Source organism: Protopterus annectens, chromosome 15.part0 (genome assembly GCF_019279795.1).
Source record: "Protopterus annectens isolate FY-2018-M chromosome 15.part0, PAN1.0, whole genome shotgun sequence".
NCBI classification, from domain to species: Eukaryota; Metazoa; Chordata; order Ceratodontiformes; family Protopteridae; genus Protopterus; species Protopterus annectens.
Window position 1 is genome coordinate 413071341 of NC_056749.1, and position 14726 is coordinate 413086066.

Sequence of the window (14726 nt, forward strand, 5' to 3'; positions counted from 1 at the left end):
CAGCAACTCCAGAAGCGCTACTTCAACATCTCCAAACGTCGGGATTTTGAAATTCGCACTTCTGGGGTTTCAGTATTTATGATCTCGGGATTCTGAAATTCAGTATTTCAGAATTTCGAGATTATAAAGTGTTCATATATATATATATATATATATATATATATATACATACATATATATACATATATATACATACATATACATACATACACACACACACACACACACACACACACACACACACACACACACAAAACATTAATATTGTAATTGGGAGGTTTTTAATGGCAAATTATATTGAAGATAAATGATAGTAATTAATGTGACTGACTTTACTGAACATGTGATTTTTTTTAAACCTATATTAGGTAGGGTGTTTTTTATTGTGTTGTTTTATGTCATGCTTCTGGCAGCAAATTTTTTTTTAGAGGTTCATTTGTAAAAACTTTGTTATGAGGGAGACTGATGCTGCCACACAGACAATAGCCAACACCAAACTACATCAGAAACATTCTGACCCCTTTGACAGCTGTAACTTTAACACTGCCACGCAAACAGCAAAAATGTCACTGTGCAAAGTGTATATCAGCTTTTAAAACAGTCAGTTGGTTAGATGTGCACTCTGTTTCTGGCTGCTGTTTATGTAGTCACTGAAAAGCAAGACAGACAGTTTGTGCTCCTAACATATTTTTAACTGTTAAGCAAAATAATACTCCATATGTTTATGAAGATTTACAGTCAGGTGTGCAGTCTTATCCATTTGTTAATTTGTTCTCCAAATTATTTCAAGAAATTCATTGACTGAGCATTGCTGAAAGTAAATTTCTTGAATCCATTTCACAGACATATGAACAACCTGGTTAACACTGGTAACCAGATCATAATCTACTGTAGTGTTTATTAAGGAGGGTACATGACTAGTAAGAACTGCTGTGTATTGAGTGTTTCTCTGGTTTTAGTAGCACTGTTGTAGTGGTTAACTTGAGGGTGGGAGAGTGGTATGCAAGTTTCTTTCAAACAAAACAGTGCGGTGACAATGATATCTTTGCTGTGTTTTGTGGAAAGATTTTGGGTTGGGTTCATTTTCCCAGTGACAACCTTAGTGAGAGCCAAATCATCCAGAACCTGGCATTAAATTGCCTTTTTATTTGTTGATCTCATTGAAGTTCCATAAGTAACATTTCAAGGAGATAGCCATCTCTTGTTTGCATTGCAGTTTTTTTGTGTTTTTAATCATTTTGATTTTTTTAACTTTCACTGTAATTGATTTACCACCTGTTTGATGTAAGGATATTACTTCCTAACTGTGAAACTCCTGGTCATTTTTACAGAAGTAGTGATGGAAGGTGTTAATGTTTATTCTTCCATTATCATTCTTATATTGCATACATTATGCACAGCTTCATTTCAGTGATTATTGACTTGTTATTGATTCTGCAGGATGTTTTGTGTGTTGCATGTACCAATGAATAGAAATGTAGTGGTACCATTGCAAGTGTTTTTGTTTTGTCTTCTACTAACTGGATCTGCTATTAGCAGCATTAATAATGTCTTTGTGTATTGTTATAATTTTTTACTTTATATGTATTATACGTAGCTTCATATCAATGACTATTAGTCTCAGTTGTTTATAAAGAATACTATTTTATGTGTTAAATGTACCGCTGAATAGGAATGCATATTACTGTTGCAAGTGCTATTGCGGTCTGTTGTCTGTCAGATCTAGTATTATCAAAATAAATTCTGTGTTTATTGTTTCATGTTTTTGAGGCTGTATAATTGTTGTTTTCAGGTACTCATGTCAAATACCCAGTTTATCTTGCTATTGATTTATTTGAGCTTTGATCATGTTTGAAAAGTAATGTGCCATTAACATGTAATGTGGTCTCACAAAATGTTGAATTGTTATATTATTTGAATTACATTAAAGTATTATGTGAAAGGTTATATAAAACCTGCAACTGTTTTTCACTGAAGATGTATTAAACATGTAAAAGGTGAAAGGCTGTATCTAACCTGCACATTTTTTTTAGTAAAGACACAACAAAGATATAAAAATTGACAACCTTTATAACCTTTATAAAACAAGCAATTGTTCTTTTTTCTTCTTCTATGGAAATGTAGTATCTTTGAAAGTGAAACAGTTTCTCAGTCTTTCTCTCCCTGTCACTCCCCAACCGACCTAGATGGCCACTTCATGACAAAAGCTATGGAACTTTATTTATGATTAAAACTTTCTGTTGCTCAAAGCAACTTTTCTTTGGGGAAGTTATTTGGATTAAGAATTTTAATTCAGCAGAAAATAGATTCAGGGCATATTTACCTAATGCAGAATTGCAGATGACTGCAAACTAGGAGCCATAGTCGAGTCCCCAAATGATATGGACATCCTACAGAAGGGTCTCACTGAGACAGATACCTGGTGTGAGAGGCATGGCCTCAAGCTCACTGCCAAAAAGTGCATTGTCATCCCCTTTGGTAAAAACTCTGTACTCATGAACTACCACATAAACGGCAGTCTACTTAATGCCGAATGTGTGATGAGACCTTGGGACCCAGGTGGACAATAGTCTCTCCTTTGATAATCACATCGCCACAATAGTCAGGAAATCCTTCTATGTGTCACACCTCATCACAAAAGGGTTCTCATCCAGGAAAAAATAGGTCATTGTTCCCCTCTATTCGGCACTTATTAGACCTATTATAGAGTACAATGCCCCTTTTGGAATGTACCTCACAAGACATCTGCAGCAGCTGGAAAGGCCACAGAAGTACCTCACAAAGAGGATTACTGGCCTCAAACAAATGCCCTACACTGACAGCCTCAAAAACCTCCAGCTTTACTCTGTAGCATATCGCCTACTCTGAGGCTATCTCTGCCTAACATATAAAGCTATGTCAAATCCAGAGCTGTTGGACATGCTACACCTAAAGAAATCCCAATCCCTCTGAGCTACACGCTCTAGGGACCTAAGCCTTGTCACCACAATAAACAGGACATGCTGGAGGGATAGATTCCTGTCCCAGAGACTTCCCATACTCTGGAACAGGCTAACCATCTATGTTAAGCAAAGTTCTTCATTAGCACTCTTCAAGAAAAATCTTGATGAGTGGATGGGAAATAGGAAATACACCCCAGGGATCACTTCTGTGTCTCTGCTCAACAGTGGCACAGGAAAATAACTTTCTTGGGTGGAATAAGCCAGAGAACCTTGTTGGCTAGGCTTACGTAGGCCCTTGGGCCGATAGCCTGGTACCTACCTATGAACCTATGGATGAAAAAATGCTACTGATAATATTCCTGTAACTTGTGTGGTTAGTGAACAACCACAGTTAGTAAGTTGTGTGAAAAATATTACAAACTTAATAGTTAGTCTGTTTATTTTACTTATAAGATTCAGTTTAAGGTCTAGAAGCTAAAGAAAACTAGCACTATAAAAATACTATAAAATTGTTTGTGCAGAAGCGTTTGTCATTTATGCTTCCTTAGTACACCCTATGGTTTCAGAGATATGAACACTGTTTTAAAATGCGAAGATATAATTTGGTCCTATCAAAAAGCTTAGGCTCCACCCATTGAAAGTCACAATGCAAACTTTCTGAGCTTCATTGGAGAAATGAGTTAATCCCAGTGTTGTGGTGTTCCAAGTTCCAGCTTCCTGTAAGTTTTCTGTCCCCAGTCAATTTCCAGGAGTGATTTCATCAAATGATAGCCACTGTATTATATTCACACTTTTATATAATCATCTTGAAAACTAAAATAGTTCTTTCACATGCTTTCAGAGATTAAGTTGTCTCTGTGGTATAGTTGCTTGACTGTGGGCAAGGGCAGGAATGAAATGGTGACACTTTTTGGCCTCTCCCATGGGTAGATTTAAGGGCATGCTACAAGCATATCCAACAATTGTATCCATAATGGAACCAGAGGGAGCTCCTGAAAGAGAAGTAAGAAAAGTTTTATGAGTGGCTGTGTTACAGCCACCCTACTGTACCTAGTGCTTATCAACCCCTGAATACTGAAACAGTATATAATGAGTGTGTTTAGGATAGGTGTGTTGCCTATTGTTGACTAGATTGTGATCTAGACACTGACCACAAGCCAGAATCCACAGAAATCTGATTCATCAGTCATGAGAGGTGCAGGCAGCAGGACTTATCACATGCAGGAAACTTGTTAAAGCCCATTCGTGAGGGTTGCTGAGTTGAATGTCAACGTATTGTGATTGGCTGTATGTGAGTCAGACACCATCCAGTCAACTAATACAAGTAGGATCAGTTAGGACATACAGAAAAAGTCCTCTGAAAGCAGCCTATATGAAGAGCACACCACAGTCATATCGTTCCTGATTTTTGAATGAGCAGGCAGATTCATGGAGGTTTGTCAGATCACTGGCAAGTATTGGAAATCCCCCAAAACAAATATGCTTTCTCAAAACAGCAGGCCTTGTCCGCTGACCTCTTCTCAGATTTGTACCGCCAGCTGCAGGAAAATTTACTATAATCTCTATGTGTACACTACTTGTTTACTTACATGTCTTATAATTCCCAAAAATGTCAGTACCTTATATATTTATCTGTTATGAATCTGATCAAGTGATGCATACTTGAGTGTTACATACCTAGATTATTGATAAACTCCAGTTGCTACCCTTTCAGTAAGTGTGGTAAATCCACTGGACCAGAGAAATGCTGTCTTTTATAGGTTCATACGTTCATAGATGAGTACTAAGCTAACTGCCCTTGCGAGCCATTTTAAGCCTAGCCAGTTATCCCTTGTGACACTCAAACCCTTCACCTTGTGTTTGTAAGGCAAACACCTTAACCATTAGGCCACCCTCCCAACCACTTTACTTGGTTTACCATCCAAGGTCATGGAGACCTTCAGTTACATTTAGCTTCATTTTAACTAATTGCATTTTTTGTTTGACCCTCTCATGACAGTTTAGGTCTGACTATGGTGCAAATGCTACCCTGTTCTCCATTTGCAGTATGTGTCCAGAGAAATAAATACTCTGGGAGTGTCATTGGTATGCTCCTCTTTAAATTTTCAGAAACATTTCATACTGTGAACTATGAATGCTAACTCCACAGTCTAAATTGTATACACATCTGTGCCCCCCTTACTTGCATTAGTAGCTACTGACAGATAAAAATCCATTTGTAAGGTATGAAACAGTAGTGTCAGCTCTAGTGTTTGTGACAAAAGGAATTTGCACTGTTTCATCCTTTGCCCATCTTTTATTTTCCATCTTTCTAAGTGAAAAGTGACAGAATGTTGGTGGCTGTAACATCATACAAGTTGTAAGATCCGCCCGATGGAATTATTCACAAAAGTCTGCACCTCATTAAGGAAAAGGAAATCATTGTATGCTCTTCCTGATGGAATTACTCACCAAGGCCTGCACCTCATTAAACACTGAAAACCATTGTATGTTATTCCAAAGGATTTACTCACCAATGCCGACACCTGATTAAAAAGGGAAATCATTTTCTTGTGTTCCATAAGCCAATCTGTCATCTCTTACTTTACTTAACCCCACAACTCCTTTTGCTGTTTCCAAATTCTTTTCTGGTTTATGGGCAGTCCAGTTTCTGTTTACCCCATTTCTTACTTGTTTCTATGCATTGCCACTGCTATTCCTCATACTTCAGTAATATTTGACATTTACTTCACAACTGGACTGATACTGCTTTTTATCTTTTCCCATTTAACACCAGTCAGGTACATTCTCTAGATCAACACTTTTCAGATGTTGAGGCTGGCTTCCTTGGAGTGATCTGGTTGTGTTTCAGTAGCTTTCATTGCTCAGGTTTCTATGCCATACATAAGCAGCTCTAGTAATTACTGCTGTGATGTAACTTCTTGGGGCATTCATTCAGATAGGAGGAGGAGGGGCAGAACGGTGGAGAAGGTTTACAGAAAAAGTACTGCAATGAATGGAAAGGGATTAAGTGTATCACAGGGAGGCAGACAGGCACCAGAGATAGTGAGAAATGTTGGGACTGCTGGACATGGAGGGAGAAGGGCTACTGATAGGGAAAATTGTGAAGGCCACAGTAGCCACTGTGAGGACAGAGAAGGGTATGCTGTTGAGTGAATGCACAATCATGAAGGGGGTCTGAAAAGGGATAGGTGAGAGAACAGGTAACACTAAAAGTCATCTTGAGGCTTAGAGTAAGTAAAATATGAGTATGTGACCAAAGTAGTCACCGTGGAGAAGGGGTGGATACATGTTGTGATGCATAGAGGCACTGACACTTCAGAAGAGACAGAAGACATGGTAGAAAATAGGGTCAGGAAGCTAGCAGACAGATACTAGGATAGTAGATTTAAGGAAGCAGCTTCAAAGTTCTCCCTGTGCCAACAACTAGCATGTAGGATTATGGAGCATAATAACTGACTTCTGGCTGTCACAGTGAACATCAAATAAGGAGAAAGTAGATGAAGTCATACCTCTCAAGTGTACCTCATTACGAGGAATACTCCTCATTTGGGGTCTTAAAAAGTTCATGTTCCTCAAAGTTCCACATTGAAAGTGTCTGTCACAAATTCAGTGTTAGCATTTTTTAACTGATATCCATGGTTTATAGAATTGAATTACATTAATTAATTAAAATAACTATTCTGTAAGTAAAAAATATCACATTTAAGCATTCTGTGAGCTTCCTGTATGAAGCTGCTGGTAAGCTGTTAGTAAGTGTTCCACATTTTGCTCATTTGTTCCACATTATAAGAGGTAATGTTCCTTGTTTTGGAGATGGAAGGTTGGCAGCTATGGGCGAAGTGAGGACAATAGAATAGCAAACAGAGTGGAAAGAGTATGGATGTGTACGAGGATAGAGATGAAGGAGGTGGAGAGGGAATCCTGTGCTCTTAGGAAGGATAAAAATGAATTTGTGTGTTATAACCAGTTACCAGTTTACTCATGCTTGTGAACCTTACCTTGTTTGTGAGGATAAAAAAAGAGCCAGATGAGCTGCCTTGTAGAGCCTCAGGAATCTCCCCATTGCACCAGCAGATTTCCATTGGATCTCTTTAACAGATCACTGACAAGCACTGCAGTCCCTTAAGAATGAAAAGCAAAATTTTAATTCCCTAGTAGGGGGAGGAAGAGGAGAATTCAGAGGAACTGTAAACATTTTAGATTAACCAGTGAGAGCAAAGAAATTCATGTGGAGAATCCACAAGGGAAGGCTATTTGTTTTCTGTGAAACAACAATCTTTCAGACCTGATCCAGTGTTATGCCTGGATTAAAGATGAACTTCACCGGAGATTACTGGTAAATATGGTCTACATGGGCTTCATTTTGGTCATACTCAGATGTCTGATTTAAAAAAATAAACTGGAGGGATTGTGCAAGGACCAAGACTATGGAAGTGGACTGCTGCTTGGCTGAAGTGTAGAACATTATGATTATGATGATAACATAGATTATGATGAGAAAGATGATCACAGGAATAAAGAAGATGACCAGGGCAGTAGTGCAGGGATCAGTATATTACTCTTCAGTGTGCAGGGATCAGTTCTAGGAATATTACTCTTCAGTATGCAGGCATCTGTTGTAGGAATATTACTCTTCAATGTGCAGGGATCAGTTGTAGGAATATTAATTTTCAGTGTACAGGGATCAGTTCTAGGAATATTACTCTTCAGTGTACAGGGATTACTGCGGTGGTGGTGCTGCGGTAGCATTGTTGACTCACAGCAAGACGATGTCCGTTCGATTCTCAGCTAAAGCATCTTTCTGTGTGGAGACATGCATGAAGGGGCATACCTTCATTGAAGGTTGTGCATCAGAGCTGGTAACTCGGCGCATAAAAATCTTCTACCAATCATTAGCGGACCGGAGTTCCGCTGTGGCGACCCCTAACCGGGAAAAAGCCGAAAGACACAAACAAAGTGTACAGGGATCAGTTCTAGGAATATTGCTCTTCAATGTGCAGGGATCAGTTGTAGGAATATTACTCTTCAGTGTGCAAGGATCATTTCTAGGAATATTACTCTTCAGTGTACAACGATCAGTTATAGGGATATTACTCTTCAATGTGCATGGATCAGTTGTAGGATTATTACTCTTCAGTCTGCTTGTTTTAGAAGGGAACATAGAAGGGGATCAGCCTGCCATTGCTGATGAGACAAAGATAAGTATAGAACTGGAACGTGGGGGTTAAAGTTCAAGAAAGAATTAGGAAAAGCTGACCTAGAAGACTGTTAAGTGGTAGTTGAAGTTCAATGCTGACAAATACAAAAACACTTAACTTGGTCAACAGCAACACTGGTGTGATGTATCACTTGGGGAGTAGAACTGCTTGTAGTAGAGCAGGCAAGAGATTTAGAGGTGTTTTTACCACACCTAGATATGAGCACCTTTACCAGATTGAGAAGGTAGTACTGGCAGCAAACTGAATCATGTGGCACGATCTCAGCAGAATAGAGTACAGAAGCAAAGGGGGAGTACCCCCTGTATACCCAGCCCTAATCATCCCACATCTTGTGTACTGTGTACAGTTATGCAAGCCAGAGAAGACACCAAAAGGGATATCAGTCTGCTCAGAGGAATCAAGAGAAAACCCTCAAGAAATGTGCTTGGGAAGAAGGGGATAGACTATGACCATAAAGGCACAGACTACAGAAGTTCTTCTCATTAGAGACCAGAAGAGATACACACCATGATTCAGTTGTTCAACATCATTTAAGGAGATATCAAGGGGTTATCATAAATAATACAAATAGAAGGAGAAGGAACACAGGCAGGAGATTGTTGCTACCTTCTTGATAGAGGGTGTTGTGCTCCCGTGGAATGGACTACCAGCATGGACAGGGAATAGTAATACAGTGAGTCACTCAAAGAGAATAGGATAGGTAGAGAGACGGTAAGAAGAATGGTAAAGATGAAAGAGGCAGAATGTTAAATACACCTGAAGGAAAGACTGCTTTGGTTTACCATCTTCAGTTATCAAATAAATTTAATGTGACCTGACAAGGGAGTAGAGGGTGATGTGCCAAATGTGGAATTCACCATGAGCATAGACATGAACTCATTGGTGGTTACTAGGAAGAGCAGGAAAGGCAGGAAGGGAAGGACCATGGTTCCATGACCAAGATCTCTGCCTCACAGTTCCCTGCTCAGTGTTTAAATCTTGACCTCTTATTACTGTCTTTCTGAATTTGTACATTCTTCCCATGTTTGCAATGGCTTTCTGTGAAATCTCCAGTCTCTTTCCACCTCAAAAACATTCAGGTTGATTGCTTACTATAAAGTGTCCAATATAAATTATTTGCCCTTGCCTTTTGGTTCAAGTCATGGATGTAAAAGGACCATGATGCCCAATTCACTTACCTGGTTAACAAATAAATAAACACACATATACATGTATGTATGTATGTATGTATTTGTTTGTTTATTCGTGTTTTTTTCCTTTGTTAACTAGGTTAGTCCTACTAGGCTAGTGGACACTTTTCAGGGCAACTCAAAGTGGTATTTATACTAACAGGTGATATTTGGCCAGGGCATCATTGAACTTCTCATATTCTTTTCAAAAACTAGATGGTGCCAGACGGCTGTCACTAGTCCTTGGAAGAACTCCAAGATGGAAGCTAGAAGTAACAGCATGGAGGAGAGCAGTGTAAAATCATTTGGAAATGAAAAAGGATGCTGAACAGAGGGATATCATTAAGGCTAAGGTAGATTCTGCTTTGGAGACACCAGAAGCAGATTCAGCTGGAGTGGATAATGCAACTCAGCAGTATTTAGCTGCTTCTCAGATGGATCTCTGCAGAGAAGCATTGTATTAACAGAGCTGCAGGAATCAGAATCAAAACTGCTTTAGTTGCTTAACAAAAAGGACCCTGGAGAAGAGTCTGTTTAATCATGGGGTGAGAGAGGATGAGGAACAAAAAAGACAAGTTTTTGATAAAGATACTGACGGAAGAGAATCATTTGCCTGTACAAGAAAAGCTTTTTCAGAAGTGCTCAGTGATAACAGGATATAAGAAAAATGTACTTTATATAAAAAAGGAACACTGTCAGACTAAGGAATCTAAATGGTGTTGTTGTAGACCGGTACTTTGTTTGGAACAATTTAGTCATGTCATTAGAAATGTAAGGCCTGTTATTTATTTAGGTAAAAAGGCCTTCTGTGACATTACACATGAAACAGGATTTTTGCTGCATAAATTCCTAAATGAATATGAAAAGAAAAAAACACATTTATCCATGGAACAATTGGGTCACAGTCTGAATTCAAAAAACATGTGCTTTTGCAATCCAACATTGATATTATAGCACAGGAAGAATTAAAGAACTGTTTATTTAAATATCATGACAAAATTGAAAATATTAAGAAAAAAACAGAAAAGAGACGTAGATAATTGTGGTTGGGAAATAAATGTTGTGTTAAATGTAAAGCAGGATGTTTTGCAACATTTACGTAGTGTGATATTTATGGAAGGTTTTAGGGATAGTTTAAAGTACCAAGGAAAATCAAAAACCTGTTATTTTGTGACAGCATGGAACACTTAATTCAAGACTGTACAAATATTAAGAGTAACCAGTGTAGAAAGATGGGTCATATGATGAATAAATGTAAAAAGGAATGCAATTATGTGGGGAGGAAGGCCATTTTTGGTTTGATTGTTCTCAAAAGAAAGTGCAACAAAACAAGATGAAGATGTAGAAGTTATGAAAAAGTGACTGATATAATTATATAATAAATAAGGATAAATATGAAGGAGAATATGAATGAAAAAAGAGGCTAATTTGGTTCAAGAAAGTGATATATATACATACAGGCTTACAGGAGTTGAAATTGAGATATGTAAGATATTTAAAAACTATTAAGTGAGGAATCAGATGAGAAAGAAGGGGAAGTGAATGAACTGGTTAGACCAGAGAGTTAAAATACTACAGGACAAAGGGTAAGAGTAAGGAAACGAAAGTATAAAATATTTCCTGCAAAAGTGTTAAAAAGGGGGTGGGGAGGAATAATGTTAGAGTTGTCACGATTAATGTCAACAGTCTTGTAACTATGTTCAGAAATGTATCGATATTAGAATGGTGTGCAAGTTTATGTAATGATATTGCCTGTTTATAAGAAAGGGGGGATTACATTACTATCAAAAAGGTATTATGGATGTCATGAAAGCCTATGTCAATGAAGTTTAATGAGAAAGCACTGCTGAAGGAAATAACATATAGGGCGTCAAGACTTTTTCTGTTGAAGCAATTCAAAGTTTGCAAAGTAAGATTACTTTGGATGAATTAGATGGTGTGCTTAGGCTATTAAAAGAGGGCTGATCATTGGGTAGGGAAGGTATATGTTATGAATTATATAACAAAATAATGAGCAATAGAAAACAATTTTCATTGAGATACTGAATGAATGATTTGAGAATTGGGTGTAGAAAATATGTGAAGGTATTATCAGGTTTATAAAGAAAAATGATATAAAAAAGCCGGAGGCTGATTATGCACTGAATAATTCAGACTATAAAATACTTATAAAAATTACACAAATGAGGTTTGAAAAGATTATGCATGAAGTAATGTTAACTACTATGTATGAACTGAAAAACAGAAGTAATTAATTATTAATTTCGGTAGAAGAGGTAGTAGATGACATACTGTATCGAGGTAGTGGTGCCAAGTTAATAGTGGGAGTCATAAGAAAGGCATTTGTTTATATGAATGATAAATGTTTATGAGAAATTTTGATGCAGTATGGGCTTAAAGGAAAAGTAATGAATTTATTTAAGATGGCATATAGTAGGTTCATGGATTAGTACTCGACTAACTGCTCTTGTGGGCCATTTTAAGCCTAGCCAATTACTTTATGTGAGAATCAAACCCTGCACCTTGTGTCTGTAAAATAAGCACCTTAACCATTATGCCTCCCAACCTAATAATAAGGTTTGGCATAATGGTTAAGGTGTTTACCTCAAAGGTACAAGGTATAGAGTTTGATTCTCATATTTGAAGGAAAATTTAATAGGCTTAAAATGGCCTCCAAGTTCAGATAGGCAGAGCCCCTCACTGACTCTCTTCAAGAGAAGTCTTGATGAGTGGATGGGAGATCGTAAGTTTACCCCAGGGGTCACATCTGTGTCACTGCTAGACAGGGGCACAGTAAACTAATTCTATTATATAAGGGGACCTTCACTGTGTCACTACTAGACAGAGGCACAGTATTCTAGATTTATTCTGTACATTTTTGTACCATTTCATGGGGTGGCAAAAGCCACATCACTATGGCTAGGCTTACAAATGCCCCAGGGCAGATAGCCTAGTACTATACTATGAAACTATGAAGAGCAGCTACCCTAGTACTTACCTATAAACCTATGATAACATGGTTAGAGTTATAGTTAGTGGAAGGTTTGTTGAGCAGGTCTGTGTGAACAGAGGTCTAAGACAGGGCTGCCTAAGAGCAGTGTAATGTTTTCTTTAGTAATGAATGCTGTTGCTTATGTTATGAGTGGTATATTGGGTAAGGGGGCACATTGATTATATAATTGTGTAGAGATTCCAAATTAGTTTATTCTGATGATGTTATAGTTATTACAAGAAATGAGAATTGGATGACAAAATGGTGATATTATTGAATGATTCTTTAAAAAGATGGGATTGCAACTGAATAGAGAGAAATGCAAGGGCTTAGGTAATGTAACTGAAACTGAAGATGTTTGCTTTTCTGAGCAAAACATTGAGTTACTTAGAATAATGTTTGGTAAAGTGGAAGAAGTAAAGAAACAGTGGGAGGCAATACTAAGAAAAAAAAAATAAAATGAATAAGTGTGTTCTGGAATACTTTTAGGTTATCATTAAAAAATAAAAGTGTATTTGACTGATTTTATTATTTTAGTTAGGATAGGTTAGGTTATATAGGAAATGTATATATGAGAACAAGTGAAAAAGAAACAGAACTAATGCATGTGGTGCTTAATGTTATAACGGGACCAAGACCAAATAGTGGTAGTTATAAGCCGGAGGTGGAAGGTTGGTATAATGGTTAAGGTGCTTACCTTACAGACACCTTACAGACACAGCGTACAGGGTTTGAGTCTCACATGGGGTAATTGGCTAGGCTTAAAATGGCTCACAAGGGCAGTTAGCCTAGTACTAATCTATGAACCTATAAGACTGAACCCAGTAAAAAAAGTGGATTCTATACCTGGAAAAAGAAAAAGCAGGGTTAGGATTAATACATCCTATTGTGCACATGGCATCTTTGCACTTATAACAAGTCTTGAGATGTGAAAAGAAAAAATAGCTTAATTGCAAAAAATGTTGATGTTAAGTATTGGAGTAATTTAGGATAAACTGTAAGTAGAAAAAAGTGAAAAATGTTTATGAATGAAGAAGTTAGAGAATACCAGAAAAATATTAATGAAAATAAATTCCAAAGAACTGGAAAAATAAGAAACAATGCCATTAGAAGGTAATGTATAACTTTTATTATATTTATCCTTGGGAAAGATTGGAGATGAGGTAATTGAGACTATAAGGCAAAGAATGTCAAGATTTGGATGTGTTAAGATGTGATAGTATAATTTTATGGAGACTATTGATAAACAAATTACTTGTAAAAGAGAGTGAATTATACAAAAGGATGTGTGATAGGGTGTGTATATTTTGTAATCAAATTGAAATAGCAGAACATTTTTCAGGATGTAAAAGGACAAAGAAAGATTGGGACTGGGTATGCAAAGAAAATATTCTTATATGCATCAAAAAGTAAAAGATGTGAACATGAATATAATTATGTATGTACGTTATGGGAAATAATATGATGGTATGCGGGGAAATCACTGATAAAACATGTTTTGGGTGATATGGGGAATCTGGAATGAAAGACTAAGGGTAGTTCTCTTTAATAAAAGATGTACTTTTGTGGACATTTTAGAAGAGATAAGACTTTGGTTATAAAAAAAGCTGTGAGATATGATGTATTAAGTTTTGTGTTTTGGTGGATTGAGAAGAAATTATGTCACTGTACACACAGACACACATACAAATATATATATATATATATATATATATATATATATATATATATATATATATATATATATATTCAAAATATTAATGTTGTAAATACTGAAAATGTCTTGTAAAATATAGAAATTCTTGTAAAATAGTGTAGTTATGTAAATAGCATAAATGAGTTATGCAAATAAAAAATACTCTTTTTGATATGTACCATAGGATCTTTTGCATCCACCTGAACTTCCACCAACTTAAGAACACAGGACCTCATTTTAAAATCTCATGCAAAGGGCAACACACTCAGGAGTGCAGCAGCCTTTTAATGCTGCACTTCAGTGTCTGCAATCCATCTACATGGTGTGGGAATAGAATCCACAATCTTCTGTACCAAAGGTGAGTGTGCTGCATGTTGCATCATTGACACTGCATACATAAGTGAAATGCAACAAATAAAATAAAAATAAAGATGAAACTGGAGGATTTTGTTGGTGGCATCCAGACTATGGGAATGGGTCACTGCATCATTGAAGGGTAGGACAACCAAGGTTGTACTGAGACATTGACAATGTCACATATAAGGAACATTGCAAATGGATTGCTAGAGGGTTCAGGCTTGGGTGCAGTGCTCCTCAATGAGTTTGTTTTAGACATATCTGAGGGAAAAGAGAACAGAAACAACCTCTTCACTGATGATACAAAGACTGATGCAGTAACAGGAGTTGGAGTGGTTGAAATTTTAA